This window comes from Pelobates fuscus, chromosome 8 (assembly GCF_036172605.1).
Source record: "Pelobates fuscus isolate aPelFus1 chromosome 8, aPelFus1.pri, whole genome shotgun sequence".
NCBI classification, from domain to species: Eukaryota; Metazoa; Chordata; class Amphibia; order Anura; family Pelobatidae; genus Pelobates; species Pelobates fuscus.
The window spans coordinates 146,247,640-146,270,367 of record NC_086324.1 but is presented as its reverse complement, the minus strand read 5'-3'; the positions used below and the strand labels follow the sequence as shown (position 1 = coordinate 146,270,367).

The window sequence follows — 22,728 nt, the reverse complement described above, 5'->3', positions numbered from 1 at the left end:
CCCTCTTATCAAACCAAAAACTTTAAAATGGTATTTGGTGAGCAGTGATATATATAGTGACAACCAACTTGCAAAATTCAGGTCAAAACTATAGAAGTTGAAGAATTATCTGGCATGGCACACAGGATTACATTTTGCATTTAAATTGGCATCTCAATCTGTGCAGTTACATTAATAAAGCCCCTCGTTGGGCCTTTAAATGTCAAGGTTGGGGGGCTTTCAGGAAGTGCTGTCCATATGGGACAATTAGTCTTGACCTTCTTGAAGAAAGAAGAGGAATTTCTCAACACCCTCCTATGTCTTCAACTGCAGAGACAGTCTCAGGCCAACCTGTCCATCCCAGAATCAATAACATGTTTGTTTTTCTTCCGGCCAGAGATACATATTTCCCATTCTTCGGCTTCCAATCATTGCAGTTTCTCTTAATGCCCTTGTCTGAGATCCCCAGTGGAAATAGGTTTTTAAATGCTTTTGCTGCAGTCTTCCTGCGCACACATAAACAGCTTTTATAGACTTGTATTTGGGCAAGCAGACGTCGGGTTTTAATTTGTCTGCTTAAATAATAATTGTTTGATTTTTCAGCACCGCGAGCTGCTCTCATAAATGAACACCTGTTATGTGGAAGAAAGTGGACTTTCCAGATGTCTCATGCGGTGTCCCACATCACTTTCCGATTCTGCGATGCATGGTCTGCTTAAATCAGGTGGCAGAAATACCAAAAGAAAAGCACAAATCCACCCCCTCCTTAAACGTGTTTTTTCTATTCGGTAACTTTCCTAGATATGTATGTGGACTTGTTCTTGTGCTCTACTGTGACATCATGCTAGGCTTCTGTCCTTCTACGCGTTACCGGGACATACATTTCACTGGGTGTATGCGATTGATGGGTTTCACACCCTTGGGCTGTATGTGTAGCTTGTGGCTGCAAATATTAATTGTGTTGCTCTCCCATTACTGATATGCCAAGTCAGATACGGCATATTAGTAAGAAGAGGAGGGCAGAATTAATATTGGCAGTTGTGAAATGTTGTTTTGCCAGAGACGGTGGCTCCTATCAATCTAAGGTTACCATGGTGGTCTATATGTGTATATTGGGTAAGAAATTATTATTTTCTTTAATATTCAATATTATATTCTCAAGTATCAAGAGCTTTCCCAGATTATTGGATTATTTTGGAATCCAGTTGTATGGTCTTCTTCTGGGAATGGTTTTAAAGGCGTTAATTTTTCATATCCGAAAAGTTGACTACATTTTATTCATGATGTTTGATTAAATTGATACGACGGTTATCCCTTATGTAGCCAGTATGGCCAGCTTCCCCCGTGACTGGCACATGTATGAAATCACTTCAGTCTAATATAATGTGTAGCAGTAAAGAGCATTAAATACCATTTCTAATTTTGATACACAGTGATGTTTTTGTTTTGAGCACTTCCTTTTTAAATTCTTAGAAATTAGAAATAATTGTGAACATTATTCTTTTATCTCACTGCAAACCTCTTTTTTTGTGTTTCTCATTAGTACTTTATCTTGAAAATTCAATTAGAACTGAATTTAAAAAAAATGATAATAGTAATTGTGAACAGAAGGCTTTTCATTTATGGGCGTAAAAACATCGACCATGTCACATTAAGTCACATTTAATTCTGGGCTTGGATCATGTTATCAGGCTAAGTGTCTCACTGCTTCAGTACTAACAGGTTACATACTTACTGTGGCATCCACAGCTTACCTTTGGCATAAAGGGGTCTTACATTGATCTGACTATCTGACTGCTCAAGCCCGATACTGGACAGATTTGTCCTTAGGTATATCGTTTTAAGATGAGCCTATCAGACCAACCCAAAAATGTTTTTTTGCTGCACCCTACGTGTTTAAATGTTTGCATCTGTGCCAGTAGTATATTATACGTCCATCTGTGTGAGGTATGTAAGTGGGACACAGAAGGGTTTCGGTGATACATTTACCATCTATTAAATGTTGAGATGTGAGGACAGCCCTCTCAAAAATGAAGTATGTCTTTTTCCTGAGCGTGTGCACCAAGTTGACACTCAGCTGTGCTGCCAGCCCTTTAGGGTAGTCCATGGACCGGCTGCTTTGAGTCCTGCACTAGTCTTTAGACTGGCTTGTGAGGGAAGGGAGTATACTGGCCAAACTAAAGCATTTGGGCTACTGTAGACCATGAAGCAGGGACCTGTAATGTGCATGATTGATGGTATACAAACCGTATTGATTCTTTAGTAATTTTTAAAGGACACTTTGTGCACAATAACTTTTAGTGGTCATTTTGTTGGCAGGCTACATGCCCCGTCCCATGGTTCTATAAAAAACTACTTTCACGGAGCTTGTCACAAACCAAAGGACCTCCAGATGACCATGTCTTGCCCTTTGCTTGCTGGATTGCTAAGGCTTCCACATTAGCAGAGCCAGTTTGCCACGACACTGATTGGCTGAACATGTCAGCCGATAGCGTTGTATTGGCTATGGTGGATGTAAAATGGTGTTGTAATGGCTATGGTGGATGCAAAACTCCTTTAATAATCTGCAGATTGCCTTTTGAGATTGAGGGACATCGACGTTGGATTCAGGTAAGTAGCTGAAGGGGTTTTAACCCCTTCAAGCGACATGGGATGGGGGGTGGGAGGGAGGGGGCCACTCCAGGATTCTCTAGTGCCAGGGAAACGGGTTGGTTTTCCTGGCACTGGAGAATCCCTTTATGTTCAGTTTTCAGCTGACTGCAATTTAGTGTTTAGTGATTTTGCTCTCTGTGTTACATTAGAAATAAGTAAAAAAATAAAATAAATAAAATACCTATTACTCTGAGCTCTTTGGAGCTCTATGATATACACATACACGCCAAACATCACTGAGGGTTCTATTGCTGCTGAGCGCTGTGCTTCACTCATGCAAGATACACATTACTGTGGATTAATGGGGATTTGAGGCCCAAAGAGGAACATATGAGAATTAAACATGACTTGCCATCACAGCAGTGTCATTATAGATATTTATGCCTTGAAGGTGTCCCTTTCAAGCCACCCAAGCTTTTTACACATGTGGCCCCCTGCGGTGGAAACATCCCTGTTTAACGTTAACATTCGCTTCGACCACAAGAATGTCATAAACAAGAATGATTTCACTTCATTTAGTGCATGATCTATTTTCTCTGAACATGTAATCAAGCAGAGTTTAAATCTCCTGGCTAAGCCGTGGACATACACTGTGTATACAGCAGTAAAGACAGCAGATTTGTCTTGTAACCAATTGTAAAATAAATGCTGGAAAGTTTTTGAGACTCCCTCTTTTAACATCACAGGTAGAACACAGCAGTAGGAGCGGCCTGTGTCCTAAGCCGTAATAGAATACAAACCGAGGAATAAAAAAAAAACTAATGAAAAGCAAAGTGTTGAAAGAGTAACCTTTTGGGATGGATGCCATTTGATTGTATGCCTTAGAAGGGGGTGGATGAAATATTGTTATACTGCTTGTACAGCTGCTGGATAAAGAGAGAAAATAATGGTGTTTGGTTTTTAAATAATACCGTCCGAGTCACAATATAGTCCGAGACATTTGTCATTTCAATTCACAGTAACGAAAAACAAATTAAAAAAAAAACTACCTATAATACTAGCATTCTTTGCGGAGCTGTCTTATGATGTCAGTCCTTGTGGGGCTTTTTTTGTTCGTTGCATGATCTGTTTTATTCTAGATTTTAACCTTTCAGTTCCTGTAAAAAGGCTGTTCTGGGATTCCCCTCTTCAGTAATTACTCTAGTGGAAATCTAGTGGCATTTGCAATGTCTCTTTGTAATTCACAGAAAGGTGTTCATTAAAAGGTTACTCCAAGCACCATGATTCTTCAGGGCTTTGAAGTGGTCATGGTACCTAGATTGTATGTGCAGTGTTTCACTATAAAAACATACAGAGTTTAACCCCTCTGCTCCAGAAGCATCAAAGAATGTTAAAGGAACACTGTAGTGTTTGGAATACAAATATGTATTCCTAAAACTATAGCTTTAATACACCTATTAGGGTCCCTCCCCCATAAGTGTTTGAAAGGCAAGTTTTACCTACATGGCGCTGGCGCTGGTCTCTGGCCTGCAACTGAACCTCTTTGGCCAATCCAATGTTTTCCAATTGGAAAACATTGAGGCTTCCTCGCATCAATGGCAAAAAGGTGCACTGCGGCAATTAAATATTCTATAAGCAGCTTTGGATTAAGAAGCAGAAGCATTTCTAGTGGCAGTCTGGAAGACGACAGGGCCACTGCACCCAGACCACTTCATAGATATGAAGTGGTCTGGGTGCCTTTAATAGTCCTTAAACTGAAATAAGCTATGGGAGCTGAGCATTTATTGGGTCCAATGCACTAACAGAATATAGAATCACTTATCATTGCAGGTAGGATGAAGAATTACACTTATTGCCCAACACAAATGTCAGACAAGCTACCCACCATTCTTATAAATCTGCATCGACAGGTTCACTGTTTCCTCTCTAACAAACTTGTTGAAGCGTGAAAAATAAAAGGTTATTACGTATGTGTAAAAAAAAAAATAAACATGTCTTGCTGGAGACCTGTACTATAGGTTGTAATAGCTGCCATATTGTTCCTCTGCAGGGGGTTTAAAAACAGTCATGCACAAGATTTTGCTTGTAAAAATATATAGGATGTCGAAATGATGGATGGGATTTTCTTGCATTCGTCTCCTTTGGAGTCTTTTTTGGATAATCACGGGCTGGTCATCCAAAAGTCATCTTCCATTTTACATTTAAATTAAATCCAGAAGTCTGCAATGTTCTATGTGTAAGGCCGATTCCACAGTGTTTTCTTTATATTTAAATATGGTTAAGCATCAGTTTTCTTGTGCAATTAACTTCAGTGTAAATTCCAGAACTTAAAAAAAAAAAAAAAAAACTCCTATAAAATTTTGAAAATAGCCTTTTTTTTCCTCGGAAAGGTACACATCTGAAGCGTTGGATTGCTTTGGCATGTGTTCAATGTATATAAAAAGAAGATACACAAATCGTATAATGAACATAAAGGGAGCAGTGGAGTCGATTTGCTAAGCAATCATTCCCTAGTTCCTATGCTACTTAATGAAGCCCATTCACTGCTATGTAAAACAAGCCGCTTCTGAATAATGTACACAGTTGTAACGCTTTCATGTCACTTGAGACTTGGCTATGCATTTGAAAAATATTGACATAAAATTTAGCAACTCAGGCTGACTTGGGCCGTGTGCACTTCACATTTTTTATCCTTGCTTGAAGGATGCATTTTTAATTTTGTAAGATTTGGATCCTCTATTGATTATTCTGTTTGATTCTACAAAGTTATTAGAACTTTGTCAATCTATTTTTTATTAAAGTCTACCAAATCTACCTTGTCTCCTGGATACACATTGTTTCTACATGCTGTTGGGCTGTACATGAAAAGTGGTATATTATGTAGTCATGGATGGTAGAAACCAGTTATTTTATCAAGAAATTCCTTTGGAATTCTTCCACGTTTGAGTTCTGTCCAACACCGTGTAAATTCCACATATTGCATGGCAGCACATTTATACAAAAAATAGATATGTGTTACATGAAAATGTTGGATCTGGTAACTTAAATACATGGCTGTCACATAAAGAGCTGTTGCACATTTTTAAAGGAACACTATAGGGTCAGGAACACAAATGTGTATTCCTGACCCTATAGTGTTAAAACTACAATTTAACCCCCACTGGTACCCCCTTGCCGCCCTAAATATAGTAAAGTCTTACTTGTATTCAATTGAATCAATGCACCTATATGAGGAAAGTTCAGTGTATCCATGCAGTGGCTGGATACACTGAATCCAGTGTGCATCACTGCCACAGGAAGCACCTCTAGCAGCCATCTGAGTTGTGGCCAGTGGAGATATCACTAGGCTGTAGTGTAAACACTGCATGTTCTCTGAAAAGACAATGTTTACAGCAAAAAGCCTGAAGGGAATGATTCTAATTAGCAGCACAAATACAATAAACTGTAGTTGTTCTGGTGACTATATTGTCCGTTTTTGGAAATATGTTTCAAGAAGTCACCTTGATTTGTTTGCACAATATTTGCATAAAATAGTTGCACCATAGGACCATTTCCCATGTCTCTCCCTCTTGCATGAGACCACCCACATGTCTTCCTCCGATGTATTATACTGACATGCTACCCACCTAGATAAGTTGGTTCATGCACACATTTTAATACCTGTTCAAACTTTGGAGCTGCACTTTTGACTCCTACTAGGCCCAAGTCACCATTTTACACTCTGAAGGTTCATAACAGACACTCTTTACTTGGAAAAGTCAAGTATAAAAAATTACAAAAAAAATCATTCTTAAATGGGAAATGTTTTACTGCTACTTCTTTTGAATGACTGCAATATCATTAAAAGAACATGACAACGTTTTGTCCAATGTGGAAGCACAACATGACAACATTTTGACCGATGGGGACAGCCTTTCTCAAGTCTGACTGTCATTTGAAACATTGTCATGTTGTGCTTATTCCAATAAAAATTCTGCGGTATGATGGACTGTGTGCGCCTGCACTCTCTCTGCATTTGGACATAAGCCAGGGATTTTGCCATCTTCTGAGCCTGGACCACCGATGTATTGTTTGGATCAATGATCTCCTGCAGCATGCTGGGGACTGAAGATATACAGTCCAAAGCACCTTGAAAACTGGTACCTGCTAACTGTAAGACTTCCTAACGCAGCACTAAGCAAAACCCTAACCTTGCCTTGGATGGTCCTTTTCAATACACCATCTTTTTGGGGATAATTTTAAATGACTCTGTGATCATATCAGCCACTTTTAATGATCGTGTTTTAAATATGTGCAGATAAAATTGGAGCCAATAAGTTGATCTAACAATTCATCACCTGACCATTCAGGCCAAGAAATCGAGTCTGCTTAGAGAGAACAATGTTGCAAATGTTGTTGGTCAGTATTATTCTGTTTATAAATTATGCTAATTAAATCACTTTTCTGACAAGTATGTATATGTTTAAAAAGTGTTTGTGCCATCCTAATGCCCAATTGATGAGCCTTTTATAAGGATGATTGTAATGCAAACAACTGAATAGACACTATACTTTTATTTACTATTCACAAAAAGAGCAAATGGGGTAGTGCAGGACACGTGAGTGAGAGAGAGTGTGAAACAGGCTTTCTTAAAAAAATAAACAGTTTTCAACAATCTTGGAACCACTTCTAGGTGGCCAACTATATATTTGGAGTAAAGGGACACTACAAGCAACCACATGTTGAGCGTTATGTGTACGTTAGGATAGAGTTCTTATTTCTTTCTTTTTTTTTACTTGCATTTATTTTCTTTATTTTGTCCTATACGCCACCTGTTCTCCCCTTCTCTCCTAGGGAGCAATGTTTATTTTTTCCCTCCCAGAATTCTTGAGTACGTGATGTTTTGTTATCTGGAATTTGTAGGTCACCTGTTGTTTTAGTAGAAAGCTGATAATTGAACTACAACTCCCAGAAACCATTGTTATGCGGATAATGCACTGCTTATGGGATAAGCTACTGCCATGCAAAGTTAAGTGAGCATCCTGCTTTCTGGTTTGTTGAGAGCTTACAGTCACCCATGGCAGAACATAATTTCTTTTTTTTATTTTTTCTGTTGTGCACAGATTGACAAAGAAGCTTATATAGACATATCCATAAAAGTCCTGCATAGTGGTGCTAATTATCAAGCCCAGCGGTGTAAGTACCGGTGAAATAGTACCTTGATGGCAGGGCAGATTTTGGGCGGCAGTCAGCATTCCACAGTGTGTTGCCATCTGGCTGGGAGCTCTCCTGCCCATCTTGTGTGTGCTTTGCTTCAGCAGATGGTCATGCACTGCCGACCTCCGGCGACAGCGTTGCGGTCCTTGCCGCTTGAGGCGGGCTGCAGCTGGACACTGTGCCACATGTCTGTCGCTGGGGTTTTGAGGTATCTGTGCAGGCGGTGAGACTTTGGACCTCGTGTGACATGCAGTAGACACTTGTCCTGCAGCTTCTGCCAGAACTGTTGAAAGTGGTGCCTCAACCTCTGAAGAATACAGGTGCTCTCCTCCAGATGCATTCGGGGGGATGAGTTCGCTGCCAGGCTGGATGTGCCATTTACGGTAACAGTGGGGATCTCGGCACTGCTGCCTTCCTCCCAAGGAGGTAAGAAGCCCTCGGGGCAGGGACCTGGATCACCCCTGCCGGTCCATAGTGGGGTAACGGGGCTTTGGCTCCATGAGTAAGGGCGCGTCGGGCCGGGAGATCAGTCCGCTAGGCCTCACACTCAAGATCTCAGCAGACGACTGCTGGATGCGACCCCGAGCCGGTCAGTCGATGCTGGATAGCGGGATGCTTCAGTCAGTTTAAAATAGGAAGCCAATGTTGCCGGTGACTGGGCTTATTTGCCAAAAGCATGTGGAGCACTCACAGAACGCGTCCAGTTGCCATTACCGTCAGGCCCTGTCCCCCAGAACATAATTTTGTGCCTCCCATGTAGCCCCTAGCCTCATTTACCTTGTCCCTCTGATTGTAAAGCTAATACAACACATGTACTATAGTATTTTTTTTATAAAGAGCATTCAATTTTTTATGAATAAACCCTTTGTTGTTTAAAGGGACACTATAGTCACCTGAACAACTTCAGCTTAATGAGGTTGTTCAGGTGAGAACTATAGCTCCCTGCAGCCTTTCTTATGTAAACACTGTATTTTCTGAGCTAGGAACGCCTCCAGTTGCAGTCACTCAGAGTGAACCAGAGGGACTTCTGAGTTGATGGAGGCATAATATGCCTCCATCCACTCAGATCTGCTATGCACGAGCATCCTGTGATTCAGTATCTCCTCCCACTGCATGCTGACACTGAACTTTCCTCATAGAGATTCATTGATTCAATTCATCTCTATGAGGAGATGCTGATTGGCCAGGGCTGTGTTTGAATCATGCTGGCTCTGCCCCTGATCTGACTCCTTGTCAGTCTCAGCCAATCCTATAGGGAAGCACTGTGATTGGATCAGGCTATCACATGTCAGCAGACTGCTTATTTTTCCTGAGTCTAACAGCATGCAGATTTACAGCTTCTGGCTTGAATACAGTAAGATTTTTACTATATTTATGGAGGCATGAGGGGCCCAGGGGGGCTAGATGGTCGTGTTAACACTGTAGGGTCAGTAATACATGTAGTTGCACTGGTGACTATAGTGTCCCTTTAATATTAATAGGTTCAGGATAAATTCTAACGTTTCCCTTTCATGTATTTTCCTGATTGTTTCTGAGTTTTGTTTTCCAAAGTAATTGGGTTTTTTTTTTGGAGAGGGGGTGGGGGGGGGGGGGGTAGGGTGTAAGAACACTGAACAATGTTGCATGGAGACTTGCATTTTATTGCTGCTGTTGGTGAATGATTATCAGACTGTCCGCACCATAAATAATGGATTCAATGTTGGGTACCATTAACAGTCTATGTCACTTTTATAAAGTAAGTTAGTTTTTTTTAGGAAGTTTTTATTCTGGTATGAGGCCCCATAGTACCTTTCATGAGCCATTTTGAGGATGATTACGTTTCTGTATAAACACTTTTTTGAATTTTTACTACAAATGGGTTTCCCAGGGACCCATTTGCAGTCTGCCTTAGTTGTTTACAACTTTGTACGGATATTGGAAATGAAACTCCCATTGTTATTTGGCACCCACATACCCCAGGCACTATAACCACTAAAGTAGACTGTTGTGTCCCTTTAAGCTCTATTGTGGTTTGTTTTGCACGTAAAACCTTGTAATTTAAGAATGAAGGAATGGCTCCATGGAGCATGTCAAACTAAGCATGTGTAACAAATTACAATCTGGCAGACTCTCAAAACGAATATGGCTCCAAACTGCTTGGCCTCTCTCCTTTTCTTCACATATTTGATGCATTCATTCCCCCAGCTCTTAAAATAACAAGGAGAGGACCTACTTGTCTTGTTTTTACTTCCCACTCGAGGGAGGGCTGTGTTTAACCCCCCATAAGTGACATTTGGAAAGTTGGTCAATGTGCGCTCACATTTCCAGGCGTACTCCTCCCATACCCCCCTCCTACACCTCCCCTTCTCCTCTGTAATGAGCAAAACACAGCAAGCTTCACAGACAGGAACACAAAGCTCCCCTGCAGCATGCAACACAGTCTAAACAGTTCCTGCAAAATTCCTTTGGGTAACAAATGTCTTTACTTCCTACAGGGCTGCCATTGGGGAATTAGAAAGAATAAACAATCTCAGATTTTTTGTGTTTTTATTTTTTCCCCTTCTTGTCTACTTTTTTTCCAGTAGAAAAAAAAAATGTTCTAATGATCAAATATTAGCAGGTTACTATACAAATAGTTACTCTTCACACTGGATACAATATTTCAGAGGCTTCTGAGACTACCATATATTAAGGGTTCTAGTTTTATAACCCTTAATTTATAGAAAGTATATACCATAAACAAGCATACACTAGATGGACATTAGATGAACTAACTATAATGCAATCAGTGATGACATTTTTTTAGGTGCATCTAAATAGCACATGTGAAATGCATGACTTTTACATGTCAATGTAAGCAGCCCTGAAATGATCTATTTAACCCCTTAAAGACCAAACTTCTGGAATAAAAGGGAATCATGACATGTCACACATGTCATGTGTCCTTAAGGGGTTAAAGGGTGTCTTTTTGGCAGTAGAGGGATGGGGTGTCCTTGTTAGGAGATGTATTTATCAGTTTGCAATATTGCCTGCTTTCTGAATTAATTTAAACCCAGTTCTTACTTTACCAAAATATTAGGGCATAACTGTTTGAGTCAGCCAGTGATGTAGAACAGTGGCTGTTATTAAAATGTAGCGTGTAGAATATTATATATATATATATATATGAAACCTGTTTTATGGGTAATGATCTATTCTCAAAGACACATTTCTGTCTAGTTGTTTTAACTGGTTCTTACATACTATTGTATCAGTACTTGAAAACGAGAGAAATCTCAATGCATCTTTCCTGGTAAAATATTTTATAAATAAATAATAAATAAATAAATACTTGATCCTATAAATAATATCCCTTAACCCAATAAAATGCTTGCCCTCTCTTTGCCAAGGGAAATGCCAGCTGTGCAGGTGTAAAAATGACATCCTCGTCCAACCCAAACGTCAAAGACAACTAAGACGTTTTAGGCTTTGTAAATAAGGAATAAGTGGAACAGCAAAACACAACAAAAACAGCAAATGTAATGAAACATGCAGACACGATACATCAGTGTATCAAACAAGCTTACCTCTTAAATGCTGGCTTCTAATACATGTAGCTTGTTTCGTGACACTGTACGTCGCCTTAATAATAGCAGGTACCTTGTTGCTCTAAAAGTACAGATATCACCCATCCTGTGATCATTTTGCTGGATCCAATGCCATGGTTTTTGTTTTTTTTTGTTTAAAAATCCCAGTTTTAGGCAAATACAAGAGCCCTTTTTTTGTAGACGCTGCTGCACTTGTCTTCCTCAGGCTGTTAAGGATGAAAACAAACCAGATATTCTGTGCCGTGCTCCTGGGATTGATGGAGCTATTACGAAGCTGGAAGTTGGGAGAGCTCGGAGCTGTGCTGCCGCTTTGAAAAGGAGACCAGTTTGTCCTTCTGATTTCCAAAGTTTCACTTGTTTTCTGGTCAGAGGGGGAAGGGCAGATAGAGTGGCAGGAGATCTGAGTAGAGCTCTAACAGAGATCTCTCCCTCTCTCAATCTGTTTCTCCCCCTCTGGGCCCCTTGCAGAGTGTTTTTATTGATTGCAATCACTGTAGGGCTAGCTGGCTCTCTCAAGAAACACTGTGTAATGTGTTCTTTAGGGGCTTTCATTAAACAGTCAGTGCGCACCGTGGTCATACTAACTGGCACCCAGCCCACGTTCAGCTAGTCATCTATCCAAACGCCGAAGGAGTCGGTCTGAACCCACTTGTTTTTTTAGTGCACATTTCTAGAGGTAAAGCAAGGAGGAGGAGCAAGCGGGGGCAACAGCATTTCCATGGAATGATGTGGATGCTCGCTGGTCTCTTATTCGTGTAGCCGAGCTTTTGGTTTTATCATCGTTCTCTCTCTCTCTCTCTCTCTCTCTCTGTCTCCTAAGCTATTTTGGGCTCCGTGTTTAGAGCAACGCTGCCGGGAAGTGGAATGACAGATTCTGGAGAAATGTTTTGCCGTTCAATTCCTGATAATACTCCTTGTGACCTTGGCCGAATGAGTTAGTCTAACCGTACGAGAAACTCGATGAGAAGAAATGCGTTTAAACACAATTACATACTAAGAATTCCTAAATGACTGGCACCATCAGACTCTATAAGCTCGAAAGATTTAGAGAAAGTGCACTTTATGTAGGTCATTTTTCTGCCTTAAAGGAAATTGTCACCAGAAATGTTTATTTATTGTAAGAATACTTGCAGCATGTAATGAAAAGAGATGACATTTTTTTAAATGAAACATATTTAAAAATACTTGACCATCTGGTCAATAAGACCCTCATATTGCTACAGTGGAGGTATATATACCCCATCGGCACCCTCCTCCCCCACACCAGCAGCAGACAAGCATCTTCCCCCCACAAGACAGACACCTCCCCCCCCACTAGCAGATAGGCACCTGTGCACCCCACGCCCCACCAGCAGATAGGCACCTTTGCACACCCCCGCCAGCAGGCAGGCACCTGTGCGCACCCCGCCAGCAGGCAGGCACCTGTGCGCACCCCCGCCAGCAGGCAGGCACCTGTGCACACCCCCGCCAGCAGGCAGGCACCTGTGCACACCCCCGCCAGCAGGCAGGCCCCTCTGCACGCCCCCATGCCAGCAGACGGGCCCCTCTGCATCCCCCATGCCAGCAGACGGGCCCCTCTGCATCCCCCATGCCAGCAGACGGGCACCTCTGCATCTCCCCACCAGCAAATGGGCACCAGGGAACTCTGCTTCCCCTTCTCAGACAGGCATCGTTGCCTCCCACAGGCCGCTGATGGTCTCCCCCTTGTTGCAAACCTGCCATAGCTTTACAATTTGAAAGTGTTTTACCATCCACAGACTGCCACCTTGGCTTCATCAGATACCCACATTGGCACATACGACCACTTTCTGTTACATCCATACCATGGGTTCACTGTAGAGACTCTTGCCACGGAATCATATTTTACTCCTGTCACAGGTTCCCTTGACACACTGACACATATCAAAGCTTCATTTAATGATAAGAATCAAACCACAGTTTCATGGGTCACTGGAGAAGGGAAATACAAAATAGCTGCCTATAATGTATCTCTATGAACAGTCAGGTACATATTACTTTCATCCTGGTTTGTTTTCTTCTTACACTCCTTGTCCCTCTTAAACATAGAATGTGACGGCAGATAAGAACCATTCGGCCCATCTAGTCTGCCCAATGTTCTAAATACTTTCATTAGTCCCTGGCCTTATCTTATAGTTAGGATAGCCTTATGCTTATCCCACGCATGCTTAAACTCCTTTACTGTGTTAACCTCTACCACTTCAGCTGGAAGGCTATTCCATGCATCCACTACCCTCTCAGTAAAGTAATACTTCCTGATATTATTTTTAAACCTTTGTCCTTCTAATTTTAGACTATGTCCTCTGGTTGTGGTATTTTTTCTTCTTTTAAATATAGTCTCCTCCTTTACTGTGTGGATTCCCTTTATGTATTTAAATGTTTCTATCATATCTTGCAGTCTTTCTGCCCTTTATGGCGTTTTGTTCCTCTTGTGGCTTATTATTATTCATTTTATTATTCATCAAAGAGCAACATACTCTGCAACCCTATACAAACAGTACTTGTACTTGCAACAGGACATGTTAGATAAAAATAAGGCTTTATTTAACAAGCTCAGAATATAAAGGTAGTCGGGAATTATTACACAAAAGGTAAAATGCTTTTTTCTCCAAAATGAAAGTTGATTGCAATGTAATCTCAACTTTATAAATTCTGCTATTAGCATTCATACAGTGCCTGCATTTACAATTATTCAATGATGTTATGTAACAAGAAGTAATTAACAGACAGAAGAGGGGAAGAAGGCTCTGCTCAAACAAGCTTACAATCTAGGAGGAAGGGGTAACGGAAGAAGAACATGTCAGAGAGGAGTAGGAGTTGATGGATATGATACTAGTGTCTACTTTAGTTTGCACAAGTGGTGTGTGGAGGATCAGTAATTAGAGCAAATGGACTATGGAATCACAGGGGAAATTAGGACAGACGGAGGGCTGTTGTAATGAGGGAAGAGTTACCCAAGTATGCTTCCCCGCCGCCACATTTTCAGTGACTTCTTAAATGACTGGACTTTAGAAGACATTCTAGTTGGACGATGTGTGGCATTCCATGAGAAATTAGGCCATGAGAAATTAGAATTGGCGATCTGGGAACAAATGGAGGACAAGAGAATGTCAGTCACAGAAAAAAGAGAAATATGTGTGACGAACTGAGCCTCGTCACGTATTCTTGGAGGGGCCTGCTGACCAGCCTCTTACCAAAAGACTATGGGCCCTTTAAAACTATGTGAACAGACTTGGTTCGAGGGATTTTATATTTGGTTCTTAAACGAAACAGCCACGCAAACCAGAGACCACCATGTTTGTCTGGGTGGCTTCAATTCCTATGGACGACCACAAGGTGGTGGCCATCTTGTTCCCGCGAACGCAAGCAGCGGTGTTTAGGCATGAATCTCATGGAACTGAAAACGGACACAGAAACTCCCGAACACCGCTGGACTTAGAAAGGCGCTGCTCGGTGGAAACATTCCCAAGAACAAGGGGAACAAGCTCCAGGGTAAGAACATTGACTCTGTTCGGGAGTTTGTTCGGTTTTTAAACTACCGAACTAGACCGACCACAAGCCCTGATTTTCTAGAACTGTTTTGGGCATGGGACCATGTGGGCGGTCGGTCAAATTATGACTTCCATGAAATTCCTGAACCGATCTGGGTGATTTTTGAATATGTTGGTCACCCAGATCAGGGCTAACAGGGGATGTAACTTCTGTGGGGATTTTGTGTGTTTTAAGGTATTTTGGGGGCTTTGTAAAAATGTATGTTTTCTGTGCATGGAAATAATTGAGTTTAATACAGTGGCTGACTCAATTATCTCCCAGGCATAGGGGAGGGATTGACCTATTTTGTATGGGAGTGTCCTGGACCTAATTGCCAATGTTAATAGTGTATATGTTTTTACTGTAGTCTACTCTCTGTTTCAGAGGGGGAGTGCATGGGGACCTGCAAATAAGGCCAGTCATGGCTGCCATTAAACAGATTTGTTTTACCCTTCATGAAGTCTAGGCTCATATTTGGAGAGCTATATCCACTCTTGGGATTGTTATAATCGCTATACTCCCTTGGATTACAACCCTTGCTCTGTCTCTGGACTAGGAGAGGTCTACCCACTGGAAGCTGAAACCTGGTATTGGCTCCAGGGTGGGTGGAGGACAGCGAGACGCCAACCAAGCTGCGGAGGTTTGTGGGGTTTACGGTGGTTATGGTGTCTGGTGCGGTGCTTATGGTACTCAAGGATTACTACGAAGCAGCGATTGACGGAGGTACCCGGTCGGGTGCCAGGCAGTCAGTCACAATATGAAAGCATGAAATATTGAGAGGAGAGAAGTGAACAGTGAGGAGAAGGGAATGGAGAGAAATTATGAAATGTTTACATGGTTTGCCTTCAATGTTTTAAGGATTTCCTAAAGAATTACAATTAAGCCCCAGCAACTTATAGGACTGACAGAGAGATAATATGTGGGAGAACTGAAAGGTCAATGAGGTAATTCTGACAGTAATGTTCATTATGGAGTTACTACAACCATAAATATTCCACACATTTTTATGGATATTTAGTTTTTTGTCCCCTCTCCTTCTGTCGGTCCTCCATGCCTCCTGCTACAACCTCTCTTTCGCTCCCCCTTCAAACACCTGTCCTGCTATTTTTATCCTTCAAATATCTCTCCTCCATTTCTTTCCATGGCCTATTTTACCACATTTCTCACCCTCATCTTTCTCACCACCATTTCTTCACCACACATATCTCATCCCCATAACCTGTCTCTCCTTCATTTCAGCCACATCATCAGTCTCTCCCTCATTTTTCACTCTTGCGTATTTAAAACAGAAAAAAAAAACTATTGGATTGATGGAGTGGAGCTCTGATCTTCCAGAAGCCTGTCTCCTCATTGACAAAAGGAGGGAATATTAAAGTACCAAATCTCTATTCCCATATAGTATCCCTGTCCCTACATGTTTTCAGCACCACCAGCCGAATCGCCCCTCACTTGCCTGCCGCTCTGATGCTGTGGCATTGGCGTCCTTATGGCAAATCCAGCTCTGTGAATAAGCCCAAATGATTTAAATATTTTAGAGATTAGTAATAATTCTACCTATTTGTGATTACGTTACTTAATGTAAAGTCTACTCTACCACCTGACTCTGAGGAACTCTTCTCCCTGATGTCAATGATCCGAGAACACTTGCAGCCATTTCAAAAAGTATTTTTTGTTTTATCTTTTTGTTTTGAATTAAATACCATTAGCTATGTATCTGGGTCTCTGCCTTCCTAACAAGGGAAGAGCAGTGACATGTTGAAAGAGAGGAGCCTTATTTCACGTGTGTCACTAGAACAGATAGTGACTCATTTTGATCCAACCATAGCTTTTGTTTTTTTTGCACGTGGTTTAATGCCTTGTGTCAGGGTGCAAAAACTGGAATTGGTTCCTCAAATGCATTGATGATGTAGAAGAAAAGAGTGAGCTAATCATATTGAATTCTATGAAATAAAGAAAAAAAGAATAAAGTACATAAAATACAACGTGAAGAGACAATAATCACCTAGAGATAAATAACATATACAACTTAAAGGGACACTGTAGTCACCAGAACAACTACAGCTTAATGTAGTCGTTCTGGTGAGGATAGTCACTGCCTTCAGACTTTTTGCTGTAAACACTGTCTTTTCAGAGAAAGGGCAGTGTTTCCATCACAGCCTTGGGACACCTCTAGTGGCCACTCATCAGATGGCTAGAGGTGCTTCCTGGGGCAGTGCAACACAGTGTGCAGCACTGACATTCAGTGTCTCCACCCTCTGCATGGAGACACTGAACTTTTCTCATAGAGATACATTGATTCAGTGCATCTCTATGAGGTGATGCTGATTGGCTAGGGTGGCGTTTGGCTCTGCCCCCCGGCTCACCGCCTTGGCTGAGATCACCAGAATAGACAATCTCAGGCAATCCAATGCTTTCCTATGGGCAGGGCCGTCTTTAATATCACTAGGACCCTGGGCAAAGCATTTTCTTGGGCCCCCTGGGCACCCCCCACTCCCTGGCATGCAATCACACCTTTCACATACATACTTACAGAGACATATACACGGACAGACATACTGACACAAACACACATATATACTGACAGACATGGTGACACAGACAGACATGCCAACACACCCAGACACAAACACACTGACAGGCATACTGTTACACAGACACATACCCTGACACAAAGACACACACTGGCAGGCATACTGACACACTTACTGACTCACACACATACCATGACAGGCATACAGACACAGACTAACACACACACAAAGACATACACTGACAGACATACTGACATACCCATTGACAGGCATACTGACACACACACACAGACACATACAATGACACACACACATACTGACAGACAACCTACTGACACACACATCCACTGTCAGACATACTGATGCACACAGACATACACTGTGAGACACACAGACATACTGGCCGAGAGACACACAGACACATTCACACTTTTAATCTACCCTTTGTTCATGGGCCATGCACTTGGGGGCCTGTGGAGGGGGAGAGTTGTCGAGGACATCTGGGCTCACAGGGCAGCTGCCTTGGGCCCCCTAGAAGTAAAAGGGCCCGGGCAGCTGCCCCTGTTTGCCCCGTGTTAAAAAACGGCCCTGCCTATGGGAAAGCATTGTGTTTGGCTGAGATCATCACTTCTGATGATGTCAGATCAGGGACGGAGCCAGCACCAGCAGACTGGAATAGAGGTAAGAGTTGAATATATTTAGTGAGGCCAGGGGGGCTAGATGGTGGTTTTAACACTATAGGGTCAGGAATACATGTTTGTGTTCCTGGTCCTATAGTGTTCCTTTTACTTTCATTGACCTATAAATTATTATTAAAAACAGAGAAATTATACTATAATTATCCAGATTAGGTGAAGTACAGTTATTTAGAAGTATATACTAATTAAAGGTTTGTCCACTAAGCAGCTGCCTGATTGAAATGATCACAACACTATTTGAAATATTTTTATGTATACGAAGTTGGCAACCTATATTGAGTTATGCTTCTTTGACTTGGTCACCTGTTAGTTAATGAAATGCTATAGTTTTGTGAACAGATCTCTTAAGGTTTCAAAAATATTTGGACTGCAAGGTTATACTGAAATTGCAAATTACGTTTTGCAATGTATTATAAGAAAGAGTTTTCTTCATTAACGTTCACAATAAAAACTATCTAGCAGAGGACAGGAGTTAAGTTATGTCAGATGGCTTGTAATGGAGTTAATGATGTGAGTGGGAGAATGTGTAGGAGTTAACTGACGATATTAATAAATGGAGGGGGAGGGTTTGGAAAGAAGAATCATAGCATGAAAGAAGACTACTGATAATGATAACCAGGGGTGGAATTTCTAGTAAATAGGGAGAAAAAACAGTCATTTGTAGGAAAGGACACTTGTCAGAAAATGTGAAGATGTGTCATCAATCCTACCAAAGGCACAGAGGGAAATGATAGACAGACGTATTGCGAGAACATAAATTTGCCAGGCTTAATATCAGATGGAAATAGGAAATATCACAACTACCGTAAGTGTATATACCAATTCATACGAGGAAGAGTACAAAAAATACAGTATCAATAGAAATCAATTATAATATATCCAAAGACAGGGCCGGGCCTAGTACACAAAGCAGTACAGGAATACACGTGGTCAATAACATAGTCGGTCAGGAACTACTGGAAATAAAAATGGAACAAATCAAGGTCAATAGTTGTAGAAGTCAGTAACAGAAGTCACAAACAGTATGGAATGTGCCTAAGGGCTATAGAAACCATGAGGGGGCACTGGACCAGAGAATCCATGAGTTTAAATAGACCCAGGTTCTTCCTTCAGATTTGCATGCACAGTACATCGGACATGACCCCAACAATGAAGAAAATATAAAAAGGCACAATGGTTGTGGCTCGCATTATTTAAGTTTGATTTTGGCCAGCGTGACACAACTTCAATTTACAAGGATACTGTGTTCAAACCAACGCAGCTGGGTTTTGGGAATTGACGCAGCTGCATCTACATTGGAGAGAGAACCCTGAGGCTGTGGTGGAATTGCGTGGCAGTGTCTGCACTGGGGCCATGGTGGTTGTTACCAGCACCCTGTGACTGCAACCAGGTTCACACTCATGTGTCAGAGTAGCTATATCTTCTAGCAGCACTCCAGGGTCAATTTTGAAGGTAATATTTACAGTCAGGTCCATAAATATTGGGACATCGACACAATTCTAATCTTTTTGGCTCTATACACCAACACAATGGGTTTGAAATGAAACAAAGATGTGCTTTAACTGCAGACTTTCAGCTTTAATTTGAGGGTATTTACATCCAAATCAGGTGAACGGTGTAGGAATTACAACAGTTTGTATACCAAAAGTAATGGGACAGATTAACAGTCATAAATCAAACTTTCACTTTTCAATACATGGTTGCAAATCCTTTGCAGTCAATTACAGCCTGAAGTCTGGAACACATAGACATCACCAGACGCTGGGTTTCATCCCTGGTGATGCTCTGCCAGGCCTCTACTGCAACTGTCTTCAGTTCCTGCTTGTTCTTGGGGCATTTTCCCTTCAGTTTTGTCTTCATCAAGTGAAATGCATGCTCAATCGGATTCAGGTCAGGTGATTGACTTGGCCATTGCATAACATTCCACTTCTTTCCCTCAAAAAACGCTTTGGTTGCTTTTGCAGTATGCTTCGGGTCATTGTCCATCTGCACTGTGAAGCGCCGTCCAATGAGTTCTGAAGCATTTGACTGAATATGAGCAGATAATATTGCCTGAAACACTTCAGAATTCATCCTGCTGCTTTTGTCAGCAGTCACATCATCAATAAATACAAGAGAACTAGTTCCATTGGCAGCCATACATGCCCACGCCATGACATTACCACCACCATGCTTCACTGATGAGGTGGTATTCTTTGGATCGTGAGCAGTTCCTTTCCTTCTCCATACTCTTCTCTTCCCATCACTCTGGTACAAGTTGATCTTGGTCTCATCTGTCCATAAGCCTGTGAAGGCTTTTTAGATGTTGTTTGGCAAACTCTAATCTGGCCTTCCTGTTTTTGAGGCTCACCAATAGTTTGCATCTTGTGGTGAACCCTCTGTATTCACTCTGGTGAAGTCTTCTCTTGATTGTTGACTTTGACACACATACACCTACCTCCTGGAGAGTGTTCTTGATCTGGCCAACTGTTGTGAAGGGTTTTCTTCACCAGGGAAACAATTCTTTGGTCATCCACCACAGTTGTCTTCCGTGGTCTTCCGGGTCTTTTGGTGTTGCTGAGCTCACCGGTTTGTTCTTTCTTTTTAAGGATGTTCCAAACAGTTGATTTGGCCACACCTAATGTTTTTGCTATCTCTCTGATGGGTTTGTTTTGTTTTCTCAGCCTAATGATGGCTTGCTTCACTGATGGTGACTGCTCTTTGGGTATCATCTTGAGAGTTGACAGCAACAGATTCCAAATGCAAATAGCACCCTTGAAATGAACTCTGGACCTTTTATCTGCTGCTTGTAAATGGGATAATGAGGGAATAACACACAGCTGGCCATGGAACAGCTGAGCAGCCAATTGTCCCATTACTTTTGGTCCCTTGAACAGTGGGAGGCACATATACAAACTGTTGTAATTCCTACACCGTTCACCTGATTTTGGTGTAAATACCCTCAAATTAAAGCTGAAAGTCTGCAGTTAAAGTACATCTTGTTCATTTAATTTCAAATCCATTGTGGTGGTGTATAGAGCCAAAAAGATTAGAATTGGGTCGATGTCCGAATATTTATGGACCTGACTGTAAATAAGGCATTGCAAATGTAAAAAATCTCTGACTTTCGAGATTGACGTTGTGAGATCATGCAGTTGCATTCATTACAAAAGACGAAATGAACCATTGCCCAAGATAACCGCTACCATCCTATCCCTACTACTTCATCCTGTGATGTATGTGATTAAGAGGGATAGGCCTATAGCTACAGAAAGACGGTGACAGCTGACACGATTACTTCTGCAAAGAGTGTAAGCATGGAGTGCCCTTTTAAGAATTTTGCTACAGAAAGTTGATGTCAAGCGTTACTATAGAACGAATGCTGAAATCCCAGCATAATTTGCGGGATGTGATGGATACCGGTGTACCAGAGAGATTTATAAAAAAAAAAAAGCCAAACTTAATTTTGAGCTGCAGGCCATTTACTAGCATACTAAGCCTATAAACTGTGCGTGTACCCAAACATTGCTCCATCTATACATGTGCTATACATTATAACATTTTATACAGCTTATAATAATAAAACCACAATTAATTCCACCTACGAGTTTATAGATTTGCTTTTCTCATTCCCTGGATCGGGTAAAAACGCAGTAATCTCTGTCTGCTAAGATGTACGTAGCATGTGAACATCCCTTTCCCTGGGATATTGGTAAGGGTTTTGTTCTTAAAGGACCACTCTAGTGCCAGGAAAACATACTCGTTTTCCTGGCACTAGAGTGCCCTGAGGGTGCTCCCACCCTCAGGGTCCCCCTCCCGCCCGGCTCTGGAAAGGGGAAAAGGGGAAAAAACCTACCTTTTTCCAGCGCTGGGCGGGGAGCTCTCCTCCTCCTCTCCGCCTCCGTTCTGCCCCGTCGGCTGAATGCGCACACACGGCAAGAGGGGAAGAACCTCTAGTGGCCGTCTGAGTGACTGCCACTAGAGGAGTTACTGGGCACCAATGCCTGCAGGGACATTATGATGTAGTGGTTCTGGTGACTATAGTATCCCTTTAGGAGCAGGTCATCGACCTAATAAACATTATGGGAGTTGAAGTTCCATAGTAGCTTGGGATAAAATGACACAATACACAGTTTGCTTTAGTCTGGCATGCAGAGGCTAGTGATTTGGAAAGCTAAAGTGAGCATTGAGTCTTAAAGGACCACTATAGTGCCAGGAAAACATACTCGTTTTCCTGGCACTATAGGGTCTCTAGGTCCCACTCCCGCCGGGCTCTAGTGAGTGGAAGGGGTTTAATCTTACCCGTTTTCCCCCGCCGGGCTCTCTCGGCGCGGGAACTCTCCTCCTCCTTTTCGCCGTCATCGGCTGAATGTGCACGCGCATTCTGCCAGTCCATAGGAAAGCATTCTCAATGCTTTCCTATGGACGCTGGCGTCTTCTCACTGTGAAAATCACAGTGAAAATCTCTGAAACTGCTATGTTTACAGCAGAAAGGGTTAATCCTAGATGGATCTGGCATCCAGACCACTTCATTAAGCTGAAGTGGTATGGGTGCCTATAGTGGTCCTTTAAGACACCTGCAGCCAGTTGTGTAATGGGAAGTTTATGCTTTCTTGGCTTGGAAGGATAATTACTGCC

General features: G+C 41.9%; 2 protein-coding genes across 3 annotated transcripts in view; one reads left to right on the top strand and one right to left on the bottom strand.

Annotated features, from left to right (window-relative positions):
* GPR146 (G protein-coupled receptor 146) overlaps window positions 1–12,073 on the bottom strand; it is a 33,868-nt gene extending 21,795 nt beyond the window's left edge. For both annotated transcript variants that reach the window (XM_063430398.1, XM_063430402.1), the window contains exon 1: window positions 11,313–12,073. The gene's annotated coding sequence lies outside the window, so the exon portion shown is untranslated. The remainder of the gene's footprint in view (window positions 1–11,312) is intronic.
* C8H7orf50 (chromosome 8 C7orf50 homolog) overlaps window positions 1–22,728 on the top strand; it is a 213,467-nt gene that overhangs the window by 152,749 nt on the left and 37,990 nt on the right. The window lies entirely within an intron of this gene.